We start from the raw sequence: 13,748 nt of genomic DNA, 5'->3' as shown, positions 1-13,748 counted from the left end.
GGAAGTTAGAATGAGATACTTATTGGCTAAGATCACAAATGTGTACTCGCTTGAGATGTACCCCGGCTTTCATTTGATTGACAAACTATTACAACTATTTTAGGCTTGAAAATCATACATAATACTCTCAAGCCCAGAGAGTGCAGCCATAGAGATGTAAGTGGTCTATGGTATATGTATGTGTGCCAGAATATTGTTTGCATGAAGGGGATGCAGGACCTGGCTGCATCTTCTCTTGTGTGCCCACCTCCCTGCAAAGGAAAGGAGGGGCAGGGCAAAGCACACTAGCACGCCCGCCCCCTCTGTCGTCACACCCAAGAAGTGTGGACCATGCACCAATAAACAATGAGGTAGAATGAGTGGATGTCGCTTAATAAATAAAGAGATGAGTTTTAGATAGGCCATGCAATGTCACTGGATGGACATGGAGTTAAGGTGGATTCCAGTGTGTTCCACTGATGAGGACTCCAGGCATCAACGTGTCTGCCCACCGAGATGAACAGTTGGATCTGGGGGCAAACTATCAGATCTAAGAAGACTGGAAGGGAGTACAGGGAATGATTTTGACACCAAGATATAGCGGGTCATTACAAGTTAGGATGTAGCCATGCCACTATTAGCTCCATGGCTACCCGCTCACCGGATACCGGGTCTGGGTTCCTTGAATGAGGAATTACTGGGCCATTTCGACCTTGGAGGGTCTGGTAATTCCTCATTCAAGGAACCATTCCCCATTTCCATTTGAGCCCCCATAGAGCTCAATGGGAATGGGGAGGGTGCTAACAATGGGCCCATTAATAACGAGCCCGTTGTTAGCACCCTGGTCTGCATGCGGGATCCGCTAAGGGTGCCTGGTAAAACCAGGCGCACGTAGCGGGATCCCGCGAGCAGACTCGTAATGAGGCGGTAAGGGGTTGACGGCTCCAGCACCATTACCGGCACCGTTAACCCCTTACCGCCTCACTCAGAATGACCCCCATAGAGTGGCCACCCAATGGAGGCAAATATGTAGGAAATATTAGGATCCAAATTGGAAGAGCTCTTTAACAAGAAGCCACTGTGTGGACGATGGAGCATTCAAGATGAGAAGATGGCTGTGTCTACGATCAATTGTATCTTGTGGATGTCAACAGTCTGCGAACCAGTGAGAAGAGAGATCCATTGTCTATGAGGGGATTTATGATGGCGCCGACCAGGACTATAATGTCTTATAGTCCATTCACCTCGTTTATAGTGAAATACCTTGTTTGGGTCAAAAGGAAAGGAACTGACATAGAATGGGAGAGGCAATTAAGAAGTAGAAAATAAATAAAGAAGACAGATTGCACAGTAGCTAGTGTCCGACTCATAATTATGTCTCACCGTGAGTACATGGGAGAACAAAAATAACATTTTGGGTATAACGGGTTCATGCTGGACTCCAGCCTCTAAGTGCGGGAACAGGTATTGAACCTGTGTTGCTCTGAGCCTTCTTGTTTCCGAGACGAGCGCGGTGACCCTGTACTATCCTCCCGGAGAAGGGCTCACTATATAATAATGGCAACAAAGTGGTGATGTACCACCCTGTTTGCATACCATTTGGCCACACCTGCTCCATCCAAGCTATGGTGTCTATGAAGGGTACAGGCATCAAGTGCGTGTCCACCTATTTCCCATATTAATGGCATCTCCCATTTTCTGTGTCGATGACCAAATCTATCTGACACCAATAATCTAGGTCCCAGGTGGATGAGACTGATACACGACTTCACTTCAGTGTCTACATTGATGCTATATGCCTTCAAGATGAGCGCAGCCAAAAAAGTCTACTCACACTGCCTGTCACTTCCTCTGTCCGTGACATTATATTTGAATTCCCTGAAGAAGCTATCACTACATTTGATGATCTAAGGAAAGCATTGAATAACAATTTTGCCCTGCACACCAATGTAGACTATGAGTGCTATTTATTTCATGCCACGACACAGTCCAAAGCAGAGACAATGGACAACTTAGTAATGCGCCTTTGTAACCCCATCCATCAAAAATGCAACTTCCATCTTTATTTCAATGATGAAGCCATCAAATCTCAAGTAGTTGCTGTGTGCGAATCCTCCATGTTTCGCAATAAAGCGTGTACAAATATTGCGTTCAGTTGAAGAGATATTGAACATGGCACGCACGGAACTGGCCATTGAAAGACAATTAAAAGCAATAGACAAAATCAAATTGAGCACCACTCACACAGCAGCCATTCATCAACGCCTCAATATCATAAACAACTATCAGAAAACCTCCTATCATTGTGGGTATGATTTACAGCCTGAAGGCACTTACCCAGCCGGTTTCATGTGGAAGTCTTGAATATTAAAGGCCACACACAAAAAATATTTTTTTCTAGGCCGATATGCTGCAGTCGTTAATATTCACAAAATGTCTCTTTTCACTCAGCCCACCCGCCCTCACCTCTGAAATATTGGATTTCAACCCCCCCCTGAAGTGCACCTTTAATCCCACACCCTCTCCCTGCACTAACAATCCCTACCAAACCCCCCTCACATATAAACATACACAATCTCACACACACAAAGAGACACACACACCTTCTTCCCGGGCCCCCCTCCACACTGCCCCACAACATACACACAGAAACACAAACAGACAAACACCTACCTCATCGCCAACTTCCATTTTCCCCTGCCCGTCCTGACCGTGCCTGTCAGCCCCTGTGGGCACTCGTGTGCAACTGGGGTGTGACAGTTAGATTTAGAAAGACTGCTCTGAGCAGTCTCAGAGCGGTCTGTCCAAATTATTTTTTCCCCGGTATAAATAAAGAGTGGTTTACGCTATACCGCCAAGCCCTGGCTCAATCCTGTGTAGGTTGTGTTAGAGAGAACCACTTTCAGGCAGTATGTAGATCCTATAATATGTGTTTCCACTCCCCACCATGCTGCCAGTTCTCACAAAGACGGGAAAACATACTGAGCACCGCGGGGAGACAAATACAAGAGATGTTCACCTCAACCCACGATACTGACTTATCATAGACCTATCATACTCATCATACATCCCCAGACCAGAAACAAAAGACACAAATCTTGACGTCAAGTACGTTACCGAGTGTCAAAATCTCCTTTGAACAGCGATTCAAGTTCATCGTCCAACGGAGATCATAAAAATAATTGTTTGTATTGGGAAATCAAGCGGCACAAGACAACAGTCCAGTCTCACTACTACAGCTAAATGACCGCCTCATTAAATTCTTAATTGATACAGGTGCAACTGTAAATATGATCAGTGAAGAAGAATACTTACGCATGCCGCAGCCCCACAACTGAGGCTGTCAGACATTGATGTATTGCCATATGGCTCTTGTGAACCACAGCCTTGTCAAGGGACATTCTCTGCTACATTTCAAAACAAAACTCATTCTGCAAAAATACAGCTATATTTTTTAAAAGCCTCACCCAAAAGCGGGTGCATCCTCAGCTTCAAGACCACATCAAACAAGGGCTTAATGCATACATTATATTATTAAATGGCAACTCGTCATCTCAAGTCAGAAAAAGAAAATTGAGCAATTATTCCCATCCCTGTTTTTACGGGGCCTAGGAACATCAAAACAAATCCACTTACATATTGACGATTCAATCAAACTTATAGCCATATATTACAGATGCATACCTGTGAACATTTAACAACAGGTTGAAGCTTAATTACATCATCTTCTCAAGCAAGATATCATTGAACCAGGGATTGGATCCACACAATGGATATCCCCTATTATTTTAGTTACAAAAAAGGATTGGACAAAAAGATGTGCATATGTGTGAGCATAGGCTTACAGAATGAAGCAATCCAATGTGAGTGACATCATGCGCCAAGGATGACGGACATGATTTATCTTCTAAATGGGCCCACTGTTTCCTCCAAACAGGACCTAACCATAGGATACCACCAACTGGAACTGGCACTGGAATCCCAAAATATCACAAGGCTTGCTCCCCACGTTGGATTATGTAGATATAAATGTCTTACTTCTGACATTTTGTCAGCAGTAGAAATATTTCTGCATGCCATTGACAAAGTCATCCACCACATCCAAACTGCATGAAGTATAGTGACGACATTTTGATATTTGGCATGAAACAAGAGCAGCACGTTGACACCTTGCACCCTGTACGTAGGGCTTTGGAAAGTGTGCTTCTCTCCTTGAACAAATGGAAATGTGAATTCCACAAACATACATTGAAATTCTTCAGACATATTTTCTCAGAAAATGTCATTGAGCCCGATCCGGAAAAAGGTTTCTGCCTTAAAAGAAGTACCAAGACCATGCAAACTCTCAGCACTAAAATCTTTTCTGGTCTTGCCATTTACTGTACTCATTACATCCAAGACTTTGCAATGATTAGTGCCCCAATGAGAACACTCTCAAAGCAAGACTAAAACTGCATCTGGACTCCAGAGTGCCAAATAAGTGTTGAAGTCCAATTTTCCAAAAATTACCTCAGCTGCGTGTGTGTCAAATATTAATCCAAACTTGTCCACTTAACTCACTGTTGATGTGAGCCCTGTAGGTCTAGACACAATATTAACCCAATACGATGATGCACAACCATCAAGAAGACACATCATATCTTCTACTATCCAGAGTTTGACCACCTCTGAGCAAGCTTACTCACAAGCTGAAAAAGAGAGTTCAACCATAATATGGGCATGGAAGCACTTCCTCTTGTTTCTTTATGGAAAAGCATTCCCTGTCGTCACTGACCATCAGGCGGTGCTAACCATAAATGAAGACCTCAAAGCGAGAATGTCTCCGCTTATTGCCAGATGGGGATTGCGATTGTAAGACTTTGGGCCTCATTACAAGTCAGACGGAATGGGTTAACGGGGTCCGCTAAGGGGTGCGGACCCGTTATTCCCATTCCACCTGATTACGATGTCCCCTCGCGGGACCCGGTAAGGACGCCTGGTGAAACCAGGCGTCCTTACCGGGGCCCGCGAGGGGACCAGGGAGCTAACAACGGGCCGGTCGTATTCGGCCAGTTGTTAGCTCCCTCTCCCATTCCTATTGAGCCCTATGGGGTCTCGAATGGAAATGGGGAAGGTCTGGGCCCGGGTTCCCTGAGGGAGGAATTACTGGATCCTCCGAACTCGGAATGGCCTGGTAATTCCCCATTCAAGGAACCCGGACCTGGACCCGGTTTTGGAGGCAGCCATGCTGCCAATAGCGGCATGGCTACCGCCAAACCCGTAATGAGGCCCTTTGATTTTTTAATCATTCACAAGTCAGGGAAAGAAGAAAATCCTGCAGATTTGTTATCCGTCGCAATCATCTCAAATAAATCTGTGCATAGCCAATATCCACATAAACTATCGTGTTTATAATGCGAAACCTACATGTCTAAACCTGCACACCATTCAACTTGATTCCGAAGAAGATATACTCCATTGCATTGTCAGATATTGCTTAGCCTCAGGAAAATTGAGACATGCTAAGGAAGTGCCAAAGAGAAAAGGAATCAGCAACAACAGTGAAATTCACAACTTAATTTTAGTAAAAGATCACCTTTCCATGTGAGCCATCAATTTCAGGTTAAAAGGAACAAAAATTGTCATCCCTAAATCATTACATCAACAGGTTGCTGACCTCGCCCACAAGGGGACATAGTGGAATAATGTCAACTAAATGGCTTCCGCACCAAAAGATGTGATTCCAAAAAATGGATGTGTCTTTAGAAGACCCTCTCAAGAGATGTTCAATGTGCCAAGCCATGAATCCTCACACAGTCCCAGAACCCCTGCACCTGGGTCCACTATCCAGACTGTGTGGGACTAGGTGGCAACTGATTTTTTTGGACCTTTCAACAATGGCTTATAACTGTTAGTTAGCATGGACAAATACTTCACACGCCCTGAGCCACAATGGTTCCACAGCTGCCTCCAGTGTCATACCAGTCATCGACAAAATATTTACAGCCTATGGCATACCGAAGATCGTTAAATCTGATAATGGATGACTACCAGTCAAGATTTTACAGCCTTCGTTGAATATCTTGGATTCAGACACAGGCATATCACGCCACTGTGGCCTCAAGCAAAGGGCACAGTTGAGGGATTCATGGGCAATATTAAAAGAAAGCTACACATATCACACCCCAAAGGTCAGCACCTAGAACATATGCTAAACCAGTGGCTAAGAGACTATAGGAATACTCGCGACAGCGCAACCAGGGAATGTTAGTCTGAAGTCACATTTGGGAGGACTATCAGAACAAGGCTACACCATCACTTATCCTCAAATGACTCTTAGCCAGGATACCTGGCAATGCTGGAACAAGGCACCAAACCTAAAGCAGAGATGAAACAATATGCTGGCAAATGAAGAAGAGCTGTGAAATCATCACTAAGTATCAGGGATGTGGCTTTAGTGAAATAATCAATGACTCACAAGGTCATGATACCTTTTCACCCAGATTCTTTTGTCTCATGAAAATTTAAGGTCCGTTAATAACATCATTGAATAGAACTAAAGAAGTCACAAGAACTTCTTCATACTTTAAGAAATGTTTGGAAGATAAACAAGATATATTGTCATCAGAATTCACACAGTCAGACACCAATGAGACAGAACTTCATTATTCAGGGGAAAGCGAACCATCTGAGACAGAATACGTTGCAGGTGCTAAGGTGTGTGAGAAGGAGACATCATCACAACCTGCCATGGACTGATCCCACAGAATACGATGCAAGCCTGTTTGTTGGACTGAAGAAATGGGATCATGCCATTTTGTTGAGTTGGGGAGATGTTGTAATGTCTTAGAGTCCATTCACGTTATTTGTGAGGAAGGGCCCTGTTTGGGTCAAGAGGAAAGGAAATGATGTAGAACAGAAGGAAGGTGCAGTTAGGAGGTTTAATTGAAATAAAGAAGACATATTCCACTCCAGCTTATGACCGAGTTATAATTACTCATGATCATGAATACACGTGAGAAGAGCTCACTATAACAATAAGGAATTGTACCAAAATGTGCCCTCATTTGTGCGCCCCCACAGTCACTCCGACTTTGGGGGCGCACAAAATGAGGGCAACTTTACTGCGCCCAAGCAGAGCAGGGGTTGCGGGGGTGTCTCCCGCTCTACTTGGGCGTAACAGAAAGAAAAGCACCCTGCGGCGTCAGCTCTAACCCACGTCAGGCAAAAGAGGGTGTAGGTGGCACACGCAGAAGTGTGCCGCCGAGAAGGTAAGTGGGGTGGGGGGTTAGGGAAACAAAATCTGGGACGGGGATGCAGGCTCAGTAATGTATCTGATCACTGCACCACGCCGTTAATTGGCGTTGAAATTTTCGTCTGCACAGTTTTGGGTGGCGCAGTGATCACATAGATTCTAACAATGATAGCTTTCAATTTGGAAGGAATAAATAAGATGATCTATTTAAGTTCATTTAGTTGAAAGAAGCAAGGTTTTTCTTCGTTTGAAGGAAGCGGGGATGTATAGGCATGGCCAGGTGCATCAAGAACCAGAGGTACCACAGAGAAAACAGGGTGGGGGAGAAAAACCCTGCAGTCCAAAATAACACATTTGGTTTTCAGACTGATTGACCTCGAGCCATTTGGGAGTGGTCCATGTATTCAATGGGGAGGATGGGTCAAGAAGGCAGAGCAGAGCAGTCTGACCTGCTGTCATTCGTCCTACGAGTGGAAGGCGACTCCTATCCTCAGACCAGGACAGAATCCTTATTGACAGTGGTCAAGGAGATAGTGCCTGAGAGTGAAGGCTAGCAGCGGGTGATTGGTAAAGGTTTAGGCATTTTACAGACCTGTGACAGGAGGGCAGCACACTGTCGTTAGCCAGTAATGGGTTGTCTAAGGCTTGTCTAAGAACGGGTCAGATCCCAGCGTGTTTGAAGCAAGCAGAGCAGATACCGTCCGCAAGGGAGGCCTTGAAGATGTGCCATGGGAAGGGTCCAGAAAGTTCAGGGTTCTTCCTCACAATGGAGTATAGGATGGAGCGGACAGCTGAGACAGTGGGTTTAATGGTTTCAAAGGCATCAATGACTTTCATAACTGAGGGGAATTCGAAGCCAAAAAGGGGGTACTATCCAGAGAGTGGTGGCGATTATGAGGGCAGGCCCCTCTAGGCTTCAGTTGCAGTGAGGGCTACCCTTCTTACGTTAAAGATCCTTTCCTCACAAAGATGTCATCACATAGAGATTAAGAAGGAGGGGGTTTGTTACCAGAAGCCGGAGGGTTGCTCGGTGCCTGAGAGGTAAGAGAACATAATAGAGCAACATGCTGGATGACTAACTAGCTTATTAACATGGAACATTAAAAGGGAAAAGACAAATAGAAGAAATGGGTCTTACAATTGAGAACAAGAACAACTTTGGTGTATCTCAAAGCAGCAGGTGGCGCACACGTTTCAGTTCTGAAATTGGACTCGAGAAAGGACATTCCCCAGCATCTAATGATCACCCTGGCATGGAAACACGCAGAGCCACCAGCATCTAGTGATCACCTATGCATGGTAAGACACAGTGCCCCTAATTTCTAGTGATGTTATTTATTTATATGCAGGAGGAGTAATGCTCTTTTGATCACAATAGAACGTATAGTAGATCCGAAATCAGATTTCATGGGAAGCATTGAGCTTACAATGGGGTGAGTTTGAGGGACAGTTTGTGGAGGGGAGTAAATGGAACAGTCATCAGAAATAATACATAAGTGGACATATATAGTTCAAGGAAAACCATCTTTGGACATTTTTAAGTGCAGGTAGGCAGCACCGCCAGCTGTGCTTGGGATGTGACCATGATGAGTAAAGTGCTGGAGTGAAGGCAGAGGAGGTGAGGGACAAAGGCAGGTTAGAGGTGAGGGAAAGATGTTAGATAGCAGGCAGATGAGAGCGAGGTTAAAATGGTAACTCAGAGGCGAGGAGGTAGGAATTTAGTTTAGTTTTGAACACATCCATGTACACTTTTTCTCGGATGTCTGGGGGAAGAGAATTCCATGCAAGTGGAGCAAGAACAGAGAAAGAGCGGAATCGAGAGGGAGCACAGGAAGGGCGAGGAGCCACAAGGGTGCTCGAGGAGGCAGAGCAGATATTACGAGAAGGCTTATAGAGGAGGATAGATACCGTGGTGTCTTATCGTGGATAGATTTGTGAAAGAGGAGAAGAAATTTAAATCTGGCCCTGTTTTGCATCATCAGCCATCCAGCCTGATGATGGTACGAGGAAGTAGGGGTGAAGTGAGGGAGCTCAAACAGAGTCTGTTAATTATCCTCTCGAGGGGACAGACGGCATAGTGGGGCAGACCAAAGAGATTCTGGCACAGTAGTCCAGTTTAGATTAGAGAAGAGTGGTTAAGAGATGCTTGGCAGTTTTTAAAGGCGAGGAGGTGCCTGATTTTCCTAATGTTTAGGAGGTTGAAGAGAGCTGTTGTTTCAGTTTTGGAGATGAAAGTAGAGAAGTTGTGAGAAGGGTCATAGATGACACCAAGGTTTCTAGCTGAAGAAGAGTCGGGGAGAGTGTCAGGTGGAAACTGGATGGATATGCAGAGGAAGAGATGAGAGGTAGATTTTACCTCAGAAGAAGAGCATCTCTGTTTTGGTAGAGTTTAACATCAGAGAGTCCAATATTTAATGGCAGAAAGACATTTGGACATTTTGATAGACAGATCAGAGGAGGGATGGCAAGACACAGTGCCAACAGCATCTAGTGATCACCCTGGCATGGTAAGACACAGAGCTCCCAGCTTCTAGTGATCACCCCGACATGGTGAGACACAGTGCCCCCAACATATAGTGACAATCCTGACATGGTAAATCACTGTGCCTCCAGCATCTAGTGATCACTCTGGCATAGTAAAACACAGGCCCCCAGCATGTAGTGATCATCCTGGCATGGTACGGTGGTGAGACACAGTGCACCCAGCATCTAGTGATCACCCTGGAATGGCAAGAAACAGTTCCCCCCGCCCCCCAAGCATCTAGTGATCACCCTGGCATGGCAAGAAACAGTGTCCTCCAGCATCTAGTAATCACCATGGCATGGAATGGTAGTATGACACAGTTCCCACAGCATCTAGAGATCACCCTGGCATGGCAGAACACAATGCCCCCCATAATCTAGTGAGGCCCTGGCATGGTAACACACAGTGTTCCCCAGCACTTAGTGATTACCTGGGCATGGTGAGACAGAGTCCCCGAGCATCGAGTGATCACCCTAGCATGGTAAGACAGAGTGCCCTGTGGATCTTAGGTTGTGCATGTTCACCCTATGACATACCACAAGGGCCTACCAAGAGATTTGTCTTTGCCCCTGCAAAACCACATCTGTCAGTTTATAATTCACTCAGGAAACTATCAGCAGTGCAGAGAATGCTAGATGGGATAATATGCTCTAAGCTGGTCCTGAAATAAAAGCAGCTACAGTTAAGCTCTGCTGCATGGGTGATGAGGCCACACGCAAACATGGCACCGAGCTTGCATACTTGGGTAACAGGGAGGGTTTGCATGCCAATAATTATTGGTAAATAACACTCTCACGTGGCCTCACTCATCGTTTGGAACAGAGAATCACATTCCTTTCTTCTTGCCTGGGTTTAGCTTTAGCCCATTTGCCTCGACCCTAATGGTAACCTCACTCATTCCAGGGATTCTAAGACCATCTCATGGCTATCTTCTGGCGGGAAAGCGATCTGAGTGTCATAAGCGTAATGTTGGCAGTGCGGGCTATGCCGGTGGATGGTGACGCCTTGCCTGAGGGTTCAACCTGTACATTGAACAGTAGAAGGATGAGGATGGAACCCTGGGGGAACCCACAGGGAAGCAAACGCACCCTTCACTTATAGGTCTCCATGCTTACTTGTCAGATTCCTTCATGTAGGAATGAGAGGTGCCATACAACAATAGTGCTCTTTTTTCTGCCACTCGAACAACCAATCATAGTGAATGATATCCGCTGAGTGGTCCAACATGTCCAAGACTGATATAGGCCACGGCCATCTACAAATCATCCCTCATACAGTACAGCATGAAGTCAGGTTGATTGCAGGTTCTGACGCTGAACTGTGTGATACCAGAATGCAAACATTTTGATGTCTAAAATGTCTGTTTAATTTAGTGGTGATGGGCATAGGCGGAGTTAGGAGGGTCTTTCTAAAGCAGGGTCGTCCAAATCCAGGCCTCGAGGGCCAGAATCCTGACAGGTTTTCAGGATATCCCTCATTAATATTCATGAGGGAAAATGTACATACATTTGGAATCATTGTATGCATATTTATCTCATGAATATTAATCAGGGGTATCCTGTAAACCCAGCATGGATCTTGCCCTCGAGGCCTGGAGTTAGGCAACCCTGTTCTAGACCAAGGCTGGTGGGTTTCCACATAGGATAGACACATCGCTTGCTAGTAACAGTAATAAACAGTAAGGTGTACACTTTAATGGGCTGTAGAAAGGTATGTGGTACAGATCCCTCACAAAGGAGACCAAGTGAAGGAGTTTCCACACAGTTATAGTGAAATATACGTATAGGCATTTATTAAACAAGAATTATTTGCAGAGATTAAGCTCTAAAATGGGGTAAGTAACTAAACATATGCACATCAAATGTTCAGCGTCCAAAATTGACACCACTACAATTTAAAAACAAAACAGTAGTTACAATTGTGTGACTGAGCCAGGGGCTTGATCCTGTGAGGGGGGTAAAATGCACCCCTTTCATCTTGGGGTAGGAGGCCGACCAGGGTGAAAGCCAGAACCTGCCCTACTCCTGGGGTGGAGTGAGGTAGTTGGAGAGGTTGCAGACCCAGAACCCCCATAAGCGTGCCTTTAATGTGTTAACCAGTACCACTTTTGATCGCTCGTAACCATGTACCCTCCATTCTAGCCTGAGTTCTCTTTGTTTACTTTTACAGCTACCACAACCGAAATACACTGCTGACCGAACACCTCCAGCGGGCCACCGCAGAAAAACGACATGCTCTAGGTGAACTCTAGCAAACTGGCACTTAATAAACAAGACTGCCACACAAGTGCAGCATGGACCCTGAAAAAGACTATGGAAAATGCAGTGGATCCAAATGTGGCAGGGCATAAATGGGGGTTTTGTAACTTTTACATTCAGCGACCGAACCCCAGGGGAAAGGAAACCCTCAGACTGGGCCCCATGAGTCAGGTGGAATGCACAACTAATGGGGGAAAGAAATACTAGGAAGACACATGTATACAAGACCTGTGGGAGATGCAGAGTCTGTGGGGTGTTCGGGTGAGGTCAGGAGGTATGGAGGTGGACAGAGAGGCTAGGGCGAGGACAGATGGTTGAATGGAATGCTGATGAGTCTGTAGAGCAGTTGGATGGGACTGCAGTAGAGGTATTTTGTGTGTGAGGGAGAGTGATAACGAGTGGAAAGAGTGTAGGCATGATTGTGAGAGTTCTTGTGAGTGCGAATGGTAGGGGAGGGAAGGGTGCTGTAAGAGAGGGGGGAGGTTAGAGGGAGTGAGAGTCTGTGAGAGTGGCAGGAAAGGGAGAGAGTTGGAGAGTGAGAGGAGTAGTCGAGGGGAGAGTGGAGGAGGGAAGATGAATAGTAGGAGGGAGTGGGTGCTAGAGGTAGGTGGGAGAAGAGTGTGAGAAAACCAGAATGACAGAGTAGAAAAGAGGTGGGTGGAGAGAGAAAAAAGAGAGAGAGATAGAGGGCAAGGAGAAGTAAAAGAAGAGAGAGAGGGAATCGGAGCTGAGGAGAGGAACAGGTGCGAGGAAAGGAGTGGAGGGAGATGGGGGAGGGAGTAGAAGAAGGAAAGGGGAGAAGACAATAGGAGATGTAGGATCAATGAGTGGAGTAAACGAGAGTGAAAGGGAGAGTGTCTGAGGAAATACAGGCGCTATTAATTTGGAAGGTCCATCATTTGGGGAACTTTAGAGTAGTGTAACCCTAAGGAAATCCCAGAGGGAGAAAGATAGATTAGGCCTTGGCGTTTAGGCCCTCCCACTATAGAGAGGCTACTTTAGACAGTTTGGGTTACCCATCTTTAGTGTTCAAGCTGACCTTGGGTGTCAGGGAAACCTGGACTATGGCAGAGGGAGCTCAAGAGAGGCTAAGGGAAGAGCTAGAAGAACCCCTTAGTTACTTTGCCAGCAACCAAACTCGCATCACAATATCCAACCAAGAGAGCTGTCAATAAAAACACTTGGACCATCTATTGGAGTGGTGATTTTCTTGAGTCCATCTGTGACAATATTTACAAAATAGATTAACGGTTGCAATTGGAAAATAGTGTTATGGAAAATGATAACCTAAGGAAAAACAGCAAAAGCCCAGCAAACTAGTACAGAAGTTCATTCATATCCTCCATGCAAAAGATCAATGAAAGTAACAGGTAAGTAATGTAAGTCACCAACTCATGGGAGTTCTTCTTAAGTCACACAAATAGACTAGCATAGACTAGAAAAGGAAATGTCAATAGGTAAGCACAGTTATATTGTCACACTCTGTGAGTTGTTACCTCAGGTTTCAGAAGGGACCACCCACAATATTCCTGCACCCAGTTTCATTCACCAAATAAAATTCAGGGACACCGTAGATGAGTACTGTACTTCCTATTTGAGTAGATGCTATGGGTGGGGGGAGACAACAAAAGTAAGAATGCACCCAGGCACTTCAAGCCCCTTCATAGCAGGAACACAATTCTAGGTAGGTGGGCCAATTGCTTTCATTGCTGTTTGCTGCAATGGAGGCCTAGGGGTTTTTGGTGTCAGGTTT

This window comes from Ambystoma mexicanum, chromosome 11 (assembly GCF_040938575.1).
Source record: "Ambystoma mexicanum isolate Mex_15411 chromosome 11, UKY_AmexF1_1, whole genome shotgun sequence".
Taxonomy (NCBI): Eukaryota; Metazoa; Chordata; class Amphibia; order Caudata; family Ambystomatidae; genus Ambystoma; species Ambystoma mexicanum.
This window is presented reverse-complemented; position numbering follows the sequence as displayed.